At 35.0% G+C, this 19,592-nt stretch overlaps 1 protein-coding gene across 5 annotated transcripts in view; it reads right to left on the bottom strand.

Annotated features, from left to right (window-relative positions):
- The window catches only part of TFPI (tissue factor pathway inhibitor), a 124,616-nt gene that overhangs the window by 82,726 nt on the left and 22,298 nt on the right, over positions 1-19,592 (bottom strand). The window contains exon 2 of one of the 5 annotated variants that reach the window (XM_020977544.2): positions 15,564-15,675. The exons of the other annotated variants lie outside the window; for them this stretch is intronic. The gene's annotated coding sequence lies outside the window, so the exon portion shown is untranslated. The remainder of the gene's footprint in view (positions 1-15,563; positions 15,676-19,592) is intronic. 5 annotated transcript variants of the gene reach the window in all.

Raw genomic sequence — 19,592 nt, 5'->3', positions numbered from 1 at the left:
TTATTTTATTGTAATCAGTAGAGGATATGTGTGTGTACAATACATATATGTATGTGTACATACATATATGTATATATCCACACACATACAAATAATATACATGTTTGTATGTATATTATATACATATGTACTTTTATGCATTTTTGTGAGGTTTTATCAAATACTTGATCAATTTTTAGAAAGTTTCATGTACAGCTCAGAATACTCACACACACGCACACACACACACACACACACACACACACACGGGATAGAGCTTTGTTGATTATTGATTGGAAAGAAAAATCTCTTTCCTGATCTTCAGCCTTACATCTCCATCTGCCTCTTGACCATCTTGAATCTGATATTCCTTAGATATCTTATAGTTAACATTTCCAAAACTGAAAACATTATTTTTTTCCCTTCAGATCATTCCTTTTACAATGTAAGTCATCTTATCTGTAGCTTAAAGTGTTAGAGATTTGCCTGAACCACAGATATGTTCAAGGTTTAAGTCCCTCCAGAAAGTGGTTTTAAACCAGGTCTTCTTGACTTTAAGGATATTATTCTATTGACTACACCATTCTGCCTTTCCTATGTATTGATTATGTATAGTGTTAATCATATCTATATCTATATCTATATATATATATATATATGTGAATTCATACAATATAAATTGTATGAAGATATGTTATATATGTTTAGGAGATCACACATGTACACAAATAAATGAAAGACAAGATGTGATGAGTATATAGGACATATTCAACAAAGAAGGAAGAGTGCGTCAATCCAACCATAGTCAAAATAGAGATACATAATTTAATTGTTTGGAAAAGGATACTTCCATCTCTAAAATTTCCTTTTACTTTTCAAGTTAGAAATGAAACATTGCTTTTCAAAGACTTGATCTTTTGGTACTTGTTTGCATTTTTCCATTAGATTTCTAATAATGATTTCCCAAGTATTATTGAGCTATTTCCTATAACAACTACATTTCTTTTCACCCCAGATGGTGATGTTTAATTACTATTGACTTTTTCAAGATTTAAAAAAAACACATATTGACTCCTTTTGGATTTCTCTCTTGTGCCATAATTTTGCATGTAATTGTTTTATGATTTCTCTGACATAGTCCTTTGGCTACTCATACTTCCTATAATAACTTTATTTATTGAGCAGGATTTAAGCCAGTATATTTCTTTTGATCAAGATTCCTTACACACTAGGCCTTTAATAAGGGTAATTAATTAAATATTAATCTAGACTCTTTGTAGTTCAGTCTAATACAAATTTCAGCCTAAACTTTAATAGAAAAAAATGGCAACATTACTATGGATTATACCTAATAGCTACTGTTGTGAGTTATAATCATAGCCTCTTCTGTCTTAGTAGACAGTGAAATCAAGAAGATGTTGCTTTATATTCTACCTCAGGTACTAGCTGTATGACCCAGAATAAGTCACTTAACTTCTTTGACCCTCAGTATGCTCATCTGTAAAATTAGAATAATAATGATATCTAACTTAGTGGATTGTAGTGAAGACCAAATAAGATAACATGAATAAAACCTATTGCAAATCTTAAAGCTCTTTACAGATATGGATTATTATCATCATCCCCAACTTAGAAGGAGGAATTGAATCTAATGAAAAATAAAAGCCTGCATTTATGTAGTACTCTTAAGTTTTGTAAAACGTTTTTCATATCTTACCAAATTTGATGCAACAAAAGAGAACTAGGTAACATTGGGTTGTATATGTTTACCCCACCAAAAAGAAAATAAAGGAAACTAAGAATGGACAAACTGGAATGTACTCAGAAACAGAGAAGGATATCTGGGTGGTGAGAGAACTGGAGACCATGAGACATGAGAATTGATTGATGAAGCTAAGTGTATTTTTGCCCAGTAAAAGAAAGATTTATAGGGAATGTAATAGCTATTTTTAAGTATTTGAACTTACGTGGAAGAAGATAACTCCAGAGGGCAGAAGTATAATTGATGAGCTCTAGATCTGACATTAGAAAACTTGGTTTCAAATTCTAGATATACCACTTATTAACCAGATGGCTTGTCAAAAGTCACTTGCCCTCTTTCGATTTCATCATATGTAAAATTAGGGGGCTATATAAATGACCTCTAACATTCCTTCCAACAGGAAATTCTATGATTTTATGAAGTTATATATGCAGAGAGAGAGCCAGTTTCCATTTTTGATATTAGGAAAAACTTCTTAACCACAAGATTTGTCCAAGAGTGGTTTGGCTGTTATGTTAAAAAGTAGATTTCCACATCCCTGAATCATTTTAAGCTGAGTTCTTACAACACCAATAAATTCAGTATGCTGGCAGAAGAAGAGAAATAACAATAATGTATTACATTTATTAGGTGTAAAATGAACTAAATGACACAGAAATCCCTTCTAGCTTTGTGAATCTGTGAAGTAAATTCTAAGTAATAGGGAGTGATCACCAGTTGAAGTCTTATTTCATAATATTGTAATGAAGGCCAAACTATTTTTAAAGACATAAGAAACATGAAAATCAGCAAACTCCCAAATAGCAATTGAGTATTTGCTATATATGATGTTCTAGGTATTGTAAAGAATTGTAGCTTAAAATAAATGGCACTTGTTTGCAACAAAAAAAAAGAAGGTTCTGATCTAAGGAAATTTTAAAGAAATGCTTCTGGCAAAACAGCGACACATAAATACCTAATTATATTTTAAAACACACTGTTTACTTTCCCCCCAAAGTCGTCCCCCCCTCAGTTGCATACAGGATCAAACAGAGGAATGAACCAATAAATGAACTCTCTATACTGTCTTACATATAATACGTGCATAATCAATGTCAGTTAAATGAATAATTGAGATCATCCAGCCCATTCCACAATTTTGAAGTCTAAATGGATATTATGAAATCTCTAGGCCTGTCAACATTTATAATGAGTCCCTTTTGTGTTCTTCAGATTGCAAAAGAAGTGAGATAGAAGGATTATTCTCAAATATTTGAAGGCAAATGTCATTTAGGCTTAGGAAAAATAAAAGCCCAGATAGTCAAGAAATGGTCAAATTGCACTGGAAAAGACAAAATTTTCTAGAACTCTGACCACCTAGACTTACAAAAATCCTAGTTATTTCTTTAGAAAATGGAGGGTACATGGCTTCCATAGCCATTCATAGGCATTCAAAGGGCAAGAAATTAACTCCATGAGGGGAAAGTTTCAAGGAGAATAACAAGGGCAAGGTAGTCTCAGAAAAAAAAAAATGAGATGGTCAGTGATCTGCTGATATCTAAGTATTAGACTTTCCAAAGAGGAAAGTCATGAAGATTCCAAGCTGAAACCCCTAGGTTTCATGTTCTAATTCATCTGCCACCCTCTCTTACCCTGATGACTGAAAAACAACTAACTTCCATTGCTCTTCATATTCTTATTACTTAATACCCTTAAAGAAACCCTGACCCTCACCTCCCCATTCTTTTATGCAAATTTCCTTAACCCATCCCATGCACTTGATCCTTTGCACTGTGCACTTTGTAATTGCTGGCCTATAATAAATAAATTTCCCTTCATCCTAGATTTCTTCTCCATTCATCTACCTTCAATTATATGGACCTAGTTTTCCTCACCGGAGAACAGTGTCACAGGGAGTATGAGAGAATGTACTCTATTAGTAGAATAGATGGCTAGGGATGTCCATTCCTCTATCAAATCTAGAACCCACCAATTCTACTTCTGCCCTCTGGCGTCATCTTCTTCCATATTACTTCAAATACTTTAAAACAGCTATTACATTGCCTATAAATCTTTCTTTTGCTGGACAAAAATATGCTTAGTTTCATCTATCAGTTCCTGTCTACTCCACTACTGGGGTACATTCTCCCATAACTCCCTGTTACATTATTCTTAAATAGGGGTTGGAATACAGCATGCTCTACTTGCCTCCTATAGACTTTTCTACCGTCACTAGCATTCAGCAACTTTTCTTCCTTTGAAGTCCATTAATGCTTTTTACCCAGCATAAATCATAGTAGCTGTTGTCTACAAGTCACCAGACATTCTCAATGTCAACTCAATTCATTTGTCAACTCAACTCTCAACTCCTTTCTCAATAAGTTCAATTCTTGACTCACCAATTTTCTCCTTTCCCTCACTCTTGTACCTAGGGAAATTTAACATTTGTGTTGATAGTACCTCAAAAAACTCTAATCTCCTACTTCAAACTTCTCAAATTTTAAGACTTTTTTCCCCTTCACTTTACTTTAGCCATTCACAGGACTAGTTAAATCCTGTGTCTGACAATTATCAATAGGTGTTGTGATTCCTTGACTAAAAATGCCAATCTATTGTCTATTTGACCATGATTTCATATCATTCTACCTCTATTTATGCTTTACTCTTCCTAAACCTATTTTTTTTTAGATTTAGGAATTAATTATACTTTTCTACTCTTTCTATTTATTCCCTTCCAAACCCCAACTCTGGCTCAATCTCACAATCTGCTCTACACTGTGATGTTGAAAGGAGCTGGAGGAGGCCATGCAACCTAGCCAACTGAGTACATTCCCAATTTATGCTTTCTAACCTGACACCTCCTTTCTACTCATACTCACTGTCTTAATTCATGCCCTAAACACTCTTCCCAAACTGTTGCAATAATGTCTTCTTTGTGTGCCCACCTCATCTCCCAATCCAATCTATCCTCCAGACATTTGGCCATGCCACTTCCCTAACTCCAGTGTCTCTCTATTGCTTCTGATAAATAAATGTGAGTGCTTGCATGCGTGTGCACATGTATGCATGTATAATGAAAAGTATAGATAAAATATAAATGTCTCATTTGGCTTTTAAACCCATTTATAACCTGATGCCAACCTATCTTTCCAACTTCATTTTTACCTTTACTGAACCTGTGGTCCAGCCAAACTGGCTTTCTCTCTCTCAAACATGACATGCCATCTTCTGTCTCCTTTTTTTTTGTACTATCTGCCTGAAATCTGTCACTGTCCTTACCTCGTCCTAAAAAGCAAAACAAAACAAAAACATTTTTCTTCTTTCAAGAAGGAACTCAAATATTGTCTTCTATATGAGACCTTTCATATTTCTTTCTAACTCCTATGGGCTTAGTTTTTCTTAATTTTTTTTCTTATTTATTGTGCGTACACATATATATGTAGATATACACATACATACATACGTGTATATGTATATGTATACACACATGCATAATAAGGGGAAGTCTATACCAAGGAATGAAGACTAAATCAAAAAATATAACTTATTAGGTGCCATATTCCTTGGTGCACTCTCTAAAGTAGTTTCTTTCATCTTCTATACATAAATATAGAAAGGCTAAATCTGATTCAATACAATGCACATTTAGTAAACAGAAGCTATGTAGAAGGTGTTATGTTAATTGCTGAGAACATACAAGTAAAAATAAAGTTGCTATACCCAAGGAGTTTGTGGTCAATTAGAATTTTACACATTTTTACATTTACATATTACCAAAACTCTACACATTTACAAAATAACTATATTAATGTCAAATGAATGTGGAAATGATATTCTCCACAAAAAATAAACCTTAAAACTTTTTATACCTTAAAAATTAAAAACTTGGAATATACAGGATGTCCTTTCATCACCTGCACTTGTTTTACATGAGTTGGCATTGAGTTTATAGATTTTGACACACATTCTTTAATTCTTCAGCATAAAATCACACTTTTATGCCAGTGGATATAAGGTATAACTTTGATCAACAGTTCATTTTTCTAAAGTCTAGGCTTGACTATTGCCCACAAACATTTACATTTAAATAATATGAATTTGTGGGTCTTTGAAATGTGTTTATCTCTATGTCTTGGACAAATAACTCAGCTTTTGGTGATACATGGTATGGCATGGTATTATGCTAAAATATTCCATCTCCATTTGGGGGTTTCTACAATCCTGGAATAAGTCTGCTTCTTGATAAATCAAAATATTTCTCAAAATTTGTCACTCTCCATCCTCTCAATGGAGACAAGACTTCTAGGCCCATTGGAAATAAAATCTGTGAGGGTAGGAAGTGAAAACTATGTTTTGCATTCTGGTGATGCTTAGATCTTATAGTCTTACCTAGATTTCTTCTGAAAATAGTTTTGTGGTATAAACTTTAATGAAAAAGAGAATTTCATCAGCTAAAATTCTCCTTTCCAATCTTCTGGAGTACATTCTTTTTATTGGTAAGTACGTGACAAATGTTTTATTTTGTTTTTTACTTCACAGCAATCATTAGCAAGCTCTTCTGCTCTCTCCCAGGCCCATTTTAACAGTCTTGATGTTCATCCAACATCAAGGAGCCCCTTTGCCACACCGTAGAGGAATAAATAACAGCTTTTCAAGCAGCCAGGTCACTCTCAAGGTCTATGCTGGCTTTCTGATGATTAATTACACTATTCTGCTCCAACATTTTGTCAGATGATGTCATTAGTTTTGGGGTTTGACCACACTTTTCTTTGCCTTTTGTTAGAACTGATCTTTCATTGTGGGGCTTGACCTAAAAGCCTATCCTTGAAATGTATGATTTTCCCACACCAACAGCTGTTGCAGGACTTTTAAAAGTCACTGAAATGTGCTTTTTAAGATTACAACTTTTCCATGTTTCTTTGGATTAATATCATTTTTACAAACCACAGTATTAAAAACATAATAAAAGAGAGCAATGAAATATGTGTATATATGGAATCCAACATACAATTGACAGAGAACTGACTAGAGGTGGAGAAACTATCCCATCATATGGTTCCATATGGTCAAAGTTAGATGTTCTGAATTATTCTGGTATTCATAGAAGCACGTACATGCATATAACCACACATACCCACAACCTCCCCACACACAAACATTAATGTCACAGAATGCAACCATATCAACATTACTTTTTGTCCCAAATAATTCCCACACTATTTTATGATACAAGAGAGAAAATTATTGGATACATAAGAGAGGTCAGAGTAGTCAGGAAGAAAGCAGTATTTCTAATTGCAGAAATTAGGAAAGGCTTCATGGAGCAGGTGGCATTTGAGCTGGCTTTTGAGCTAGTCAACAGGATAGATGAAATGGTAGGTCACAGGGGAGATAATGTTCCAGCAAGAGGGAATATCATTCACAAGGGCATAAAATTAGTAGAGGTCAGAGCAAGTTCAAGAAGTGAGTAATCCCTCTTGGCTGGAACACAGAGTATAAAAAGAGAAATGCTAAAAAAAAAAATATGGAGGGAAAGGCAGGGTGAAGCCAAAGTGCAGAAGATGCCTGATTAAGGAGTTTGCATTTCATCCAGTAGGAACCGTTGAACTACTGGAGGTTTTTGAATGAAATGACTGGAATTTTGCATCAGAAAGACTACTTTGTCAGTGAGGCAAAGGATGGATTGTGTGAATTAAAGTGTCAATGTAAACATAGATGTAGTCAAATTTCCCTATTTGAAATTGTCTCCATTCATTCCATATTATATAAATTGAAACAGAATGATGCAGAGGGAAAACTGCATGACTTGGCAACAGTGGTGTTCTTGGTGCATTTTTACTTCTGTCACCAACTGCTGTGTGACCACAGGCTTACCATCTTTGAGGCTTAGTTTCTACATTTGTAAAATGTGCATCATAATAGCAATCTATCTCACAGATTTCTTGTGAAGATCAAAAGACTTAATATACTGAAAATTATTCAAAAACTTCAAAGTTCTAAACAGATGCCAGATATCATCTCTTATTGTTTCCCTTCCAAAGTATGTTGTGTATTTCATGGTGGCTCAAAGCTAATTTAATTTTTTACCAATGCTACAATTAAACAGGATAGACAAACACTGGGAAGAAAAAGAGAAGAAAAAGAATAAAAATCAAGATTTTTTTTTCTGCTCAGAGAAAAAAAAAGTCCTATTATTATCCTTGGGGTGTGTATTAGCTCTCTCCACTCAGGACTGCTGATCTTTCTGTGTCCTAATCTTCTCACCTGTCTATGAAACATGGAGGCCAATTTTGGTCCTTTGAGCTGTTGTGCCCATGAGGCTCACTGTTGTTGAGTCATTTCAGTTCGGTCTGACTTCATGACCTTCTTTGAGATTTTCTTGGCAAAGATACTAGAGTGGTTTGCTATTTCCTTTCCCAGCTCATTTTACAGATGAGGAAATTGACACAAACAGGGTTAAGTGACTTCCCCAGGGTCACACAGCTAATAAGTGTCTGCAGCTATCTTTGACCTCAGAAGGATAAGTTTCCTTGATTTCCAGACCAGTGCTCTATCCACTGTGCCACCTAGCTGTCCTCTATGACACGCAAACTATTCTTTAATAACAATAGTTAGCAGGTGTGCACACACACCTGCTCTCTTTCTCACACACACACACACACACACACACACACACACATGCTTTCAAATCCTATCTCTAAAATTTCCTATTCCTGTGACTTGGACAGGCCACTTAACTTCTTTGGGCCACAGTTCCATCATCTCTGTAATGAGGGATTGAATTGGATTGTCTCTAATATCTTTTTCAGTTCTAGCTTGACTGAAAAATAAGAATGTAAAAGTGATGCTTCAGAATACAAAAAGGGAAGAGAAAGGAATAATATGTAGATTGTACCTAAATAAAATGTAAACCAAAAAACAACTATCCAACTGCTTTTTTTTCTTTGACATATCAATAATTTCCTTGTTATTTTTTGTATTCTCAAGTTTGCATTTTTAAACTATTAATTTCTTGAGCAGTTTGTACAAATGGAAAATTCCCAAAACCCAAGAAAAAAAACAAAGGAAGGAAACACTGACCATGGAATGCTATGTCTGCTAAACCACACTTCTCATCAAGTTAGTTGGAAAACCCTTTTCTGGAGGTTAGAATTACCTCACTTGTACAAGAGGAAGAATCTCAGTGAAAGGTTTGAACATTGTTTTTTCCTCTGGGGGGAAAAGACTATTATGTAAAGGGGTGGAGCAGGGAGAGAGGAGGTGGGAATGCAAATGTATGGGCCATTTCCCCTGGGGAACCTCAGTCTGTCAGTGTACATCTACCACATTCCAAATTCTAGCAAGTCAATACAGAGCCTTCTTATCTTTTCATTACCATTCTCCTCAATTACACATTCCTAAGACTTTGAGTTATCCCTTAAGCATTATTTTGGTGTAAGAAGAATTCTGCTATGACATTAATACAAAAAAAAAGACCAAATTATCCTAGCAGTGTTAGTTTAAAGGATATCATATAAATAGAGATTTATTTCACATAATGCGATTTTAATTTTCAGAGTAATGACACTGATTGAATCATTCTTTAGAACTTTCTTTAAAGGATGATTTTACTGAAAAAAAAAGGAAACTTTTTTTTTTTGGAGACTAGGTCTCAAATCCAGACTGGAATACTTAGGCCAGTCCCATTCTGATGGAAACAGTAGCTTTGGCCTGGGTCAAATATGGGCTAGTATGCTCCTAATGAAACCTGGTGGCCACCTTGCTCTTAGGGGATGACCATATTAATGCAGCACTTAATGGTGATATCCTAACAACTTAATCCCATGAAGGTCATGACTGTGGAGCTCAAGTGATCTGCCAGTCTCAGTCTCCCTAGTAGCTGGGATTATAGGCATGTGATAACATTCTTGCTTAAAAAGGAAACTCTTAACAAGAAACTTTGTTTAAGCACTATTAACAGGAACTTTTTATTTAGGTTATATAAAACAAAGCTCATTTCAGAAGAATCTTCAGAACTAGGGGAAAAAAATATATGTGTTGTTTTCTTTCTGCTTTTCTATTCTACAGATATTGATTAAATAGTTATTAAACAATTAAGAAAAACTTTTTAGAAAGGGTCTATCCTTCTATGTTAACTTTCTGTTCATAAGTTGTTATTAGAATGATTTTTCATTATCTTCATCATTAACCTGGCTAGTTCAACCTTGAGTCTCAGATTCTGCAAATGTTTTCTTCTACCTTTCCAAACATAGTGCTAGTTCAACAGCATGCATATAAACAACATGATATTTTGGCTATTGTTAAAAATACTTCCCCAGCCCTTTGTTGATACATCCATTTTAAAAAGGCTTAGGACAATTGTTCTCTGGCTTACACCTTAGCTAATTTCTTATGAAAGTGGATTGGTTGCCCAGTCCACCTGGCCTCCTGAATTTGGGCTTAGATCATAGGCCTTCCCATAGCCAAAGCCTGACTATATATAATAAAACAAGCCAAAACATGGGCTAATCTAAGTTTAGAGCTTTAACAATCACTTGAGCTCACATTGTGTCTTCTCAATAGGGAAATAAAACAACAAGAGGAGCTCTTATTAAGGCCCTGGAGTTGAAAAGGGCAAATTCCTATAGTATTTGAGCTGTATTTAGAGGATTAAACTACAACCAACTCCCATACTTAGCACTGATTTTCATTATGCAAATTATCTGGGGCTCTTGCTTTAGCTCTTCTCTGCTGTTTCAAAAAGAGAGACACAGCATTTTAAGCAAGTTGTTCTTTAAACACTTACTGGTTCAACTTATTGAAGGTATCACTTTAAATAAAGTGCATAAATTAAATTTACTTGTGATTTTTCAGCAGCGATTAAATTGCCTCCAGATTATGCCTTTTCCATTATCATTCCATCTGCATCTTTATCACCCAGTCCATATATTTTTCATGATCATTGACTGAACACTAGGTCATTCCTTACTAAAGTAGTTCAGTAGCTGTTTTCTAGTCTTTCTCTCTATTCAAACTGTGCCCTTACAATCAGTGACTTCTGTATACAAGTTAATTTCTCTAACGACCCTACTAGCTCCAAGTTCATCAACTCCCATAACCTACATCTTCACTCTACCTCAGTCAAACATATGGAAGGAAATAATCTTTATCATACTGTGAGAGGTAAGAAACGATCATATTTCCACATAAGGAAATTGAGAGAAAAGGTAGCTCTGATCTACAGAGGTTCTAGAACTGGCTAAAAGTGGATGAAATTGTTTGTTTGGTTAAAGAGTAGGAAATAGGACAAAGGTTAAGCTTTACTTTGAGTGTGCATGGGTAATGAGCTCATTTATACTATCTCCTCTGCTCAGAGGGCAGCAATGGGAAACTAGGCACATTTCATATGTTAACGAGAGGGGAGACATGTTATCAAGCAGGAGTATCAGGAAGCATGTAACCAGAAAGAGTCTGGACCAATCCTGACTCTGGAGGAAGGAGTAGGACTGAACTAAGCTTACAAAGCTTGCTCTCACTTTTGTACAATGTGTGTGTGTGTGTGTCTTTTTGAGGTACCACACATACCTGCTTCTGGCAAGAACCACAAATAAATGTTTCCTTTGCTCACTTCAGTTTAAGTTTTATTTCTTAAGGGAGGATGAAACTCTGCATGGTATGTTTCTAGGAGAGCAGTGACTTACAGCTGCACAGTTGGGCTAAACTCCAAACCCTACCAAGGAGTGACTGAACCCCATTTCTCACATCACCTAGTACCCATAATTCTGTAAGATACAGAATTCTGAAATGCAATTATTTTTCTGTACAAATGACTCTCAAATCTATATAACTACCTCAAATCTCTTTCATAAACTTAGGCCTTATGTTTCCACCCAGATGCTGAATGACCTCACCTAGATGAAAAAAAAATGAAATTTATTCTTATTCTTCCCAAAACTTTCCCTTCTAACTTACCTCAGGACTCCTGCCTTTCCAATTCTCCCTTCCACTCATTCTTGTAAACCTTATTTGTCATCTTCACCATAACCTCCAACCCATCATCATGACCACCACCCCCTTTCCTAAACTTGTTCCCTTCACAATGTGGTTGTGTGTGAATAACTCAACTATATGCTATCCCATAACATTTTACTTCTTGCCTACTTGTCCTACTGTCCAAGTTGCTTTAGGAAACCCCATCTTTACAGTGGGCTAAAAGGAAAATTATTCCTACTATACATCTTCAATCTTACTCTGCAGCTACTACTGGAGGAAGTATAAGAACTCAGCTGACTGAGTTTACTATGAATCTAGGTTATCTTACCATATCTGGGCTCTTATTGGGGCAGGACTATCATTTTAATATTTATCAGTTTACTATCATTCTCTCTCTTAGTGAGTATTCCAATTTTTTTTTCTAAAGACACTTATCCCACTCCCATTCTCTCCCCTTTCGGCATGTGCTACAAAGGTCATCTAACATACTCTACATCCTCTCCAAATGCAATACTTTAAAACCCCTTTATGTCATTCTCCTTTTGCTCCTCCCTTTCTCCATTCTCTAAGGAGAAGAGTTAACCTTATTAAGGAGAGGCTAAAGCAACCCTTCTCCCTGCTGAATTATTCCTTTGATTCTATTGTATTTCCATCTACTTATATCCTTGATTTCTTCTCCTCTGCCCTTTTTGTATCCCTCCCTTCAATCTCCAATTTCTCCTTAAACATTTGTTTTTTCCCTGCTACCTACAAAGATATTCTGGTCTCTCCTATCCTAAAAAAAAAATCTTTCAGTTGTCCCTATCATTCTAGCAAGTTGATTCCAGATATCACTACTTCCTTCCTTTACATTGGACCTCTTAGAAAAAAAGTAACTTATGCTTGATGCCCAACTCCCACTAACTTCTTAACACCTTGAGATTAGACACCATTTCTATGAAGATAATTCCCATTAGAATATAGTCAGCTTATGTCTGACTACATTACTCTTGTACTAAACAAATTGCACTGGTTTTCTCTGAACTCCTTAGGAAGGGGGGGGGGGAAGTCAAGGTTCTTCAGATTGAATAATCAACTTCTTTTATCACCACAATTCATTTTCATAGTCTGTGACAACTTTAAAATAAAAAAGACCCCAGTGATTCATTACACCAGAGTCTATTTCTGCAGATATGAGGACTTTTTTTTTCTTTTAATATTTAAAAATGTTCCAGACATTGCTAAATACAATCCTGGTGGAACAAAATGAATTAACTCATCTATTTATCATACTAAAACTTAATCCTCTTCTTTCCTATTCCTGCATGTTCCCTCCTCCTTTTTCTTCTTTTCTCTTCCTTTTTCTTCCTTCTCTTTTTTTTTTTTTGCTGTTCTTCCTTCTGAATCTCTACCTTCACTAATTTTTGGCACTATACCTGGTAAATTAGACATAGACCTTCCTCTCTAGGAACCTATGAACCAAGACAATACTGAAACGAACAGAATTATTATAAACATTTCAAGTCAAATAATAAATATTTACATCAGTGCTAAGAAAAAGCTCATGCCTTTTTAGTGCATTGGCAAACATGAGTAATTTGTAGGATTTGAAAATCAGGGTGAAGTATCATTACTTTCCCAGTTAATTATTAAAAGCTTCTTGAAATAGCAAGAGTTTTTATAATATAAGGAAGAGAAGAATTTGGCAAACTGGGGAAAGATGAATGATTTTGAGGCAACCTGTACAATTTAAGAAAATTCAGACTGGATGACTAGATGAAGGCATACTTTTGCCCAGGTACAACAAGGACCTTTTAATTGTTAAAATTTCAAAAGATGCTCAGAAAAATAGGGAATCTATGAGTTCATGCTACTCTGCTTAGAATAGGACTTTGAAGCAGTGCCAATATTTTTAAAAAAACTACTTAAAGATTATAATCTATAATCTATTATAATCTATAATCTAAATTCTTCAGTAAACCTCATCATTCATGTGGGCACATATCCCATAATTACCTTATTAGTTCACAAGTACACAAGCAAGTCAATCCCAGTGATCTTGGGACCTGATATAAGGAAAAATTGTGATGTTTGGAAGTTATTGCTGGGACATTAATTGGTTTAATAAATAATTTTCAAAGACTAACATTATCTAGGAATTATGTAGATCACATAGAAGGAACTTACTTAATAAATCAATCAACCAATAAACTGTTTTCAATTAAGCCTGTATAACAAGGTAAATGAATGAGTCATGAGATCACTCTTTACCTTTGTGTGAGCTGCCCTTTTTTCATAAAATGTTTAAATGAGCTCCAACTAAATTATGTGTAAAATAATGAAAACAACAATTAATGATAAAAATAATAACTAACATATGTCACTTCAAAGTTTGCAAAAATGTTTTACATATATTATTTCAGATGATACACTACGAGTCAGCAAAGTGTTGTGGAAAGATCACTGGATTTGGAATCAAAAAGACCTAGTTTGTATCATGACTCTGCTACTAATGTAGAGTAGACAGAGTCAATAGAGTTTGAGGGTCTGTATTTAAATCCTGCCTTCATCACCTAATACCTGTGTGACCTTGGGCAAGTCACTTAAACTCCAGCTGTGCCCTAGACCTCAGTTTCTTCATCTATTAAATGATATGGTTTGAATAACTGGCTTCTGAGATACCTTCAGTTCCTAGACCTGTTGATACTAAGTCAGTTATTACTACCTGAAGTCTGGGAGGTTGACCAAGATGAACTTTGAGGTCATGTCCTGTTATAGTTTATGATCCTTTTTAGGAGGCTTCCATGGAGCTTCTTTTTTCCCTCAAGCCATCTGCACCATCCCCTTCTACCTATACTCACCACAGGACTTTGACTTCCACTTTACCAAAAAAAAAAAACCTAGAAACTATCCATTGTCAACTCCCTCTGTCTTTCTGTTCTATACCTTATAACCCCTCTGCATCATCTGTAACTCTCTCCTCCTTTGCTCAAGCTGTTTCCCTGTCACCTCTGTCCAGCTTAGCCATTAACAGCACTGAGATATAGTACTAGATGCTTTTTACACACCATCTCCATATTTCACAGCTGCCTCATTCTCTGAGTTTCATTTAACCAATCAGGTATGTATAACCAATTTGAGAATCAATAGCACACTGGTTGGAGAATGAAATGGCAAAGTACTTCAGTACTTTTGTCAAGAAAACCCCAAATGGTATCACAAAGAGTCAGACACAACTGAAACAACTGAACAAAAACAAAAGAACACTGGTGCTATCTCTTCCTTGTATTTTATATCTGGATTCTGACTTTAACTTCAATCCTTATCTCTCTTTTCTCTGTGTACCAACTTTCATTTTAAATTATTTGTTTTAGACTCTTTGGCCATACCATTCTGTATTCTAAATCTTGTTTGGAAATAGGGATGTCTAAACCTCCCCATAGTCTTGTCTCTATTTGATTAATAAGTGGTTTTGTCAATAACAACTAGTGTCTTGGACTAGAACTTTAGAGAGTATAATCATGCTCTTATTCTTGTAAGGTCCCCAGTTTATCATCATCCTAGTTTTTTTCTACACTTGATTAATAATAGACATGTCTTCTTAGAAGCTAATACTCTGTGTCGTGTGTGCACTTTCTGCCACCAAAAATTCAGAGCATGAATTGTGCCTTCACTTTTATAAGACATCTTGCTAATCATCCTAAAATAGAATGCTGAGAGTATGGAAAGGACCCTAGAAGTCATGTGATCCAATACCCTCACTTCACACATGAAGAGACTGAATTCCAAAGAGGGTTTGAGATTGCAATACACAAGTCAGCATCTCCCCATCCAATTTCCAATTCTGCCATAAAAGAGACAACATCTTATGTTAAATTATTTAAAGGCTTACCTGGTCCCAGTGGCTATACAAACTGTATAAGCACATGAAAACATGAGGATAAAACAGGACAGCACATTCTGAAGCATCTGATGAATAAGTGAACATTGGTGATTTCAGGTCTCTGAAGCAAAAGCAGATTGGAGAAACTCTTTTGACTTTCTATTAGTTTGCTAGGAATTTTTGCCAATATTCTGGTGAGTCAGCCACTTTCTTAAAAGCTGACCACTTTCTTTTACCAGAAATCTGATTATTTTCTGGGAGTGGGAATTAAGCAATGTGAAATTCCCTGGGGAATTTAACATTGATAGAGTCACAATAGCTGCCAAGCTGGAGACTCAGTAATAAGAATAATCACAAAGACTGGCATTTTCATGGCACTTTATAACTTACACAACTTCCTCACATACACCCAGGACATGGGGAGTGGCAATATTATTATCACCACAAATAGATAGGAGATTGAGCCTTAGCTTTAGGTTGCAAATGGCTCTGTTATAGAACATATGACTTGCTTCCTTCAGCGCATAATGTACTTTCCTTTTTGGGTAATACTAGATTTCTTATAATAACAACAAAACACAAATAACTCATGTTTTTGGCTGATTAACAAGGAAGTTTCCTCCAGGAATAAAATTATATAGAACTACTGACATGAGAATAGTTTTATTTCTAAAGGTTTGAACTACTTATTATTCAATGGATATATAGAATTTGAGTTCCTAGAGGGCAATGATTGCCTCATTTCTACACTTGTGTTCTTATTACCTGGCACAAGATGGGTTCTAAATAAATGCTTGCTTGCTTGATTGATAAGAATCTACAAAAAGACACTATAATATAGTAGAAAGAGTGCAGAATTTAAATCTGGGGCAACTAAGTTGGAATTCTGGCTCCAGAACTTATAGATTTTATGGTTGTGGGAAAAACATTTAACCTCTCCAGGCCTCAGTTTACTAATTTGTAAAATGGAGATATTAATATTTACTTTTCTAACTTTATAGGGTTGAAGTGAGGGAAAACAGTTTTGAATAAATCTGAAAGAACCACAAAACGTGGATTACTATTAAACTTACAGTTATAGCACTTTATTATAATTTTTTTCTAAATTAAATTTTACTTTTTTTCAATGAATAAAATATATTTTTTCTCTTTCCTACCCTCCATTGGAAAAAAAAAAAGAAATAACTTAAAACAAATAGGCATAATCAAGCAAAAAAAATTCCACATTGGCTAGGTTCTAAAAGCATATCTCATTGTGTAACATTAGTGCAAGTTAGTTAACAGTTAACAAGCATTTATTAGGTACTTACTATGTGCCAGGAACTTTGCTCAGTGCTACTTATATAAATATAAGTAGAAAATAAAATAATCCCTGCCTTCAAGGAACTTATGTTCTAATGGTGGGAGACAATAAATAAAAGGAAGCTGAAATAAGGGAAAGGTGAAGATACCTAGTGCAAGGACATGACAAAGAAAGTCTGAATAAGCATGGAAAGGAAAGAGAGGGGAATTGCATGCTCCATCATCAGTCCTGTAGAATCATAGTTGGTTATTACATTGATCAGTATTCTTAAGCCTTTTAAAGTTGATTATTGTTGTTGTTAAATAAATTACTGTCCCTGTTTTGCTGTTTCACTATGCATCAGTTTATATGTCTTCCGAGGTTTCAAAGAAAGCATTCTTTCTATCATTTATTTTAGAACAATACTTTTCCATTTCTCTCATATGCTAATATTTGCTCAGCCATTCCTTAATTGATGGACACCTTTTTATTAACCAATTCTTAATTACTGTAAGAAGAGCTGTTATAACTATTTTGGAACATGTGGGTCCTTTTCCTGTTCCTTTGCTCTTTTTAGGGTGTGTGCCCAGTGTTGTATTGTTTACTCAAAAGGGTAGGCACAGCATAATGACTCTTTGGGTGTAGTTCAAAATAATTTTCCAGAATAATTGGACCAATTTAAAACTCTAATGTACATGTTTTCTAAAGCCCTTCCAACATTTGTCATTTTCCTTTTATTTGTCAGCTTTCTTATTCTGATGCATGCAGGGTGGGTTCAGTTGTTTCTTTATATCACTAATTATTAGTGATTTTTTTTTAACATAGCTTTGGATAGGTTGTATTTCTTCCCTTGATCACTGTCTGCTCATATAATTTGACTTTCAGTTGGGGAATTACTTTTTTTTTCTTGTAAATTTGAATCAATTTCTTGTATATCTTGGAAATTAGACTGTAAGTAGAGTGTTGTTGTTCAGTCATTTCAGCCATGTCTGACTGTGAGTCCATTTGGGGTTTTCTGGACAAACATACTGGACTGTCTTACTATTTCCTTCAGCTCATTTTACAGGTGAGGAAACTGAGGCAAATAGAGTTATGTGACTTGCCCATGGTCACATAGCTAAAAAGCATCTGAGTCTTCTTGACCATAGGCACAGCACTCCATCCACTGCATCAGGCCCAAGCCTGATGAGACAATGAAAATGCAATCTGCTCTTTCCCCATGGTTCTTTACTTTTTCTTTTCTTTTTTTTAAAAAAAGTATTCAGTATTTTATTTTTCCTCATTTACATGTAAAAACAATTTTTAACATTTGTTTTTAAAACTTTGAGTTCCAAATTCTCTGCCTTCCTGCCTCCCAACCCCACCTCACTCATTGAAAAGGCAAGCCATTCAATATAGGTTATAAGTGTGTAGGCATGCAAAACATTTCCATATTAGTCGCAGTGTGAAAGAAAACATAGACCAAAAAAAAAAAGAACCCTAAAGAAAAATAAAGGAAATAAAAAAGTACACTTCAATCTGTACTCAGATAGCATCAGTTCTTCTCTGGGCATTTTTCATCAGAAGTTCTTCAGAACTGTCTTAGTTCATTGCATTATTGAGAATAGCTGCCATTCTCTCCTGATTATCTTACAATATTGCTGTTACTTTGTACTCAGTACATTTCACTTTGCATCAGATTTTTCTGAGAGCATCCTGCTTATCATTTCTTATGTTAGAATAGTATTCCATCATAATACATGCCACAATTTGTTCAACCATCCCTCAATTAATAGGCATCCCCTCAATTTCCAATTCTTTGCCACAAGAAAAGAGATGCTATAAATATTTTTGTACATATAGGCCCTTTCCTTTTTTGTTTTTTACCTCTTTTGGGATACAGACCTAATAGTGGTATTGCTAAGTAAAGGATTTGCATGGTTTTATAGCCATTTGGGCATAGATCCAAATGGCTCTACAGAAAGCCTGAATCAGTCACAACTCCACCAACAATGCATTAATGTCTCATTTTCCCCTCATCCCCTCTACCATTTGTCATTTACCTTTTCTGTGCTATTAGCCAATCTAACAGGTATGATGTAGTACCTCAGAAATATTTCAATTTGCATTTATACAATCAATAGTAAGTTAGAGCATCTTTTCATATGGCTATAGATAGCTTTGATTACTTCACCTGAAAACTGTTCATATATTTTGATCATTTATCAATTGGTGAATTGCTCCAGTATTTGATCTTCCACTGAATAGTCTGAATTAATTTCTTTAAATATTGACGTAATATCTTTGCTGTCCAAGGGACTCTCAAAAGTCTTCTCCAGTACCATAATTCAAAAGCCTTGATTCTGTGGTGGTCAGTTTTCCTTGTAGTCTAGCTCACAGCAATACATTGCTAATGGGAAAACCACAGCTTTGACTATACCAACCTTTGCCAGCAAGGTGATGTCTTTACTTTTTAGTAAGCTGTCCAGATTTGCTATAACTTTTCTTCCAAGGAGCAGGTTTTTTTTTTTTTAATTTCATGCCTGAAATTGCTAACTGCAATAATCTTTGAGCCCAGGAACATAAAATCTGAGGCTGCTTCTGTTTCTTCTCCCTCTTTTTGACAGAAAGTGATAGGACCAGTTGCCAAGATTTTAGTTTATTTTGGTGCTAAGCTTCAAGCTGGCTTTTACCCTATTATCAATAAAGATATTTTAAAGCTAGGTGACCTTCACTGGCAACTATAACAATAAAAAAAATTACCATTCTATGGACCT

This window comes from Phascolarctos cinereus, unplaced genomic scaffold (genome assembly GCF_003287225.1).
Source record: "Phascolarctos cinereus isolate Bilbo 61053 unplaced genomic scaffold, phaCin_HiC Scaffold_726;HRSCAF=1367, whole genome shotgun sequence".
NCBI classification, from domain to species: domain Eukaryota; kingdom Metazoa; phylum Chordata; class Mammalia; order Diprotodontia; family Phascolarctidae; genus Phascolarctos; species Phascolarctos cinereus.
The sequence above is the reverse complement of the archived record's forward strand: the minus strand, read 5'-3'. Positions and strand labels throughout refer to the sequence as shown.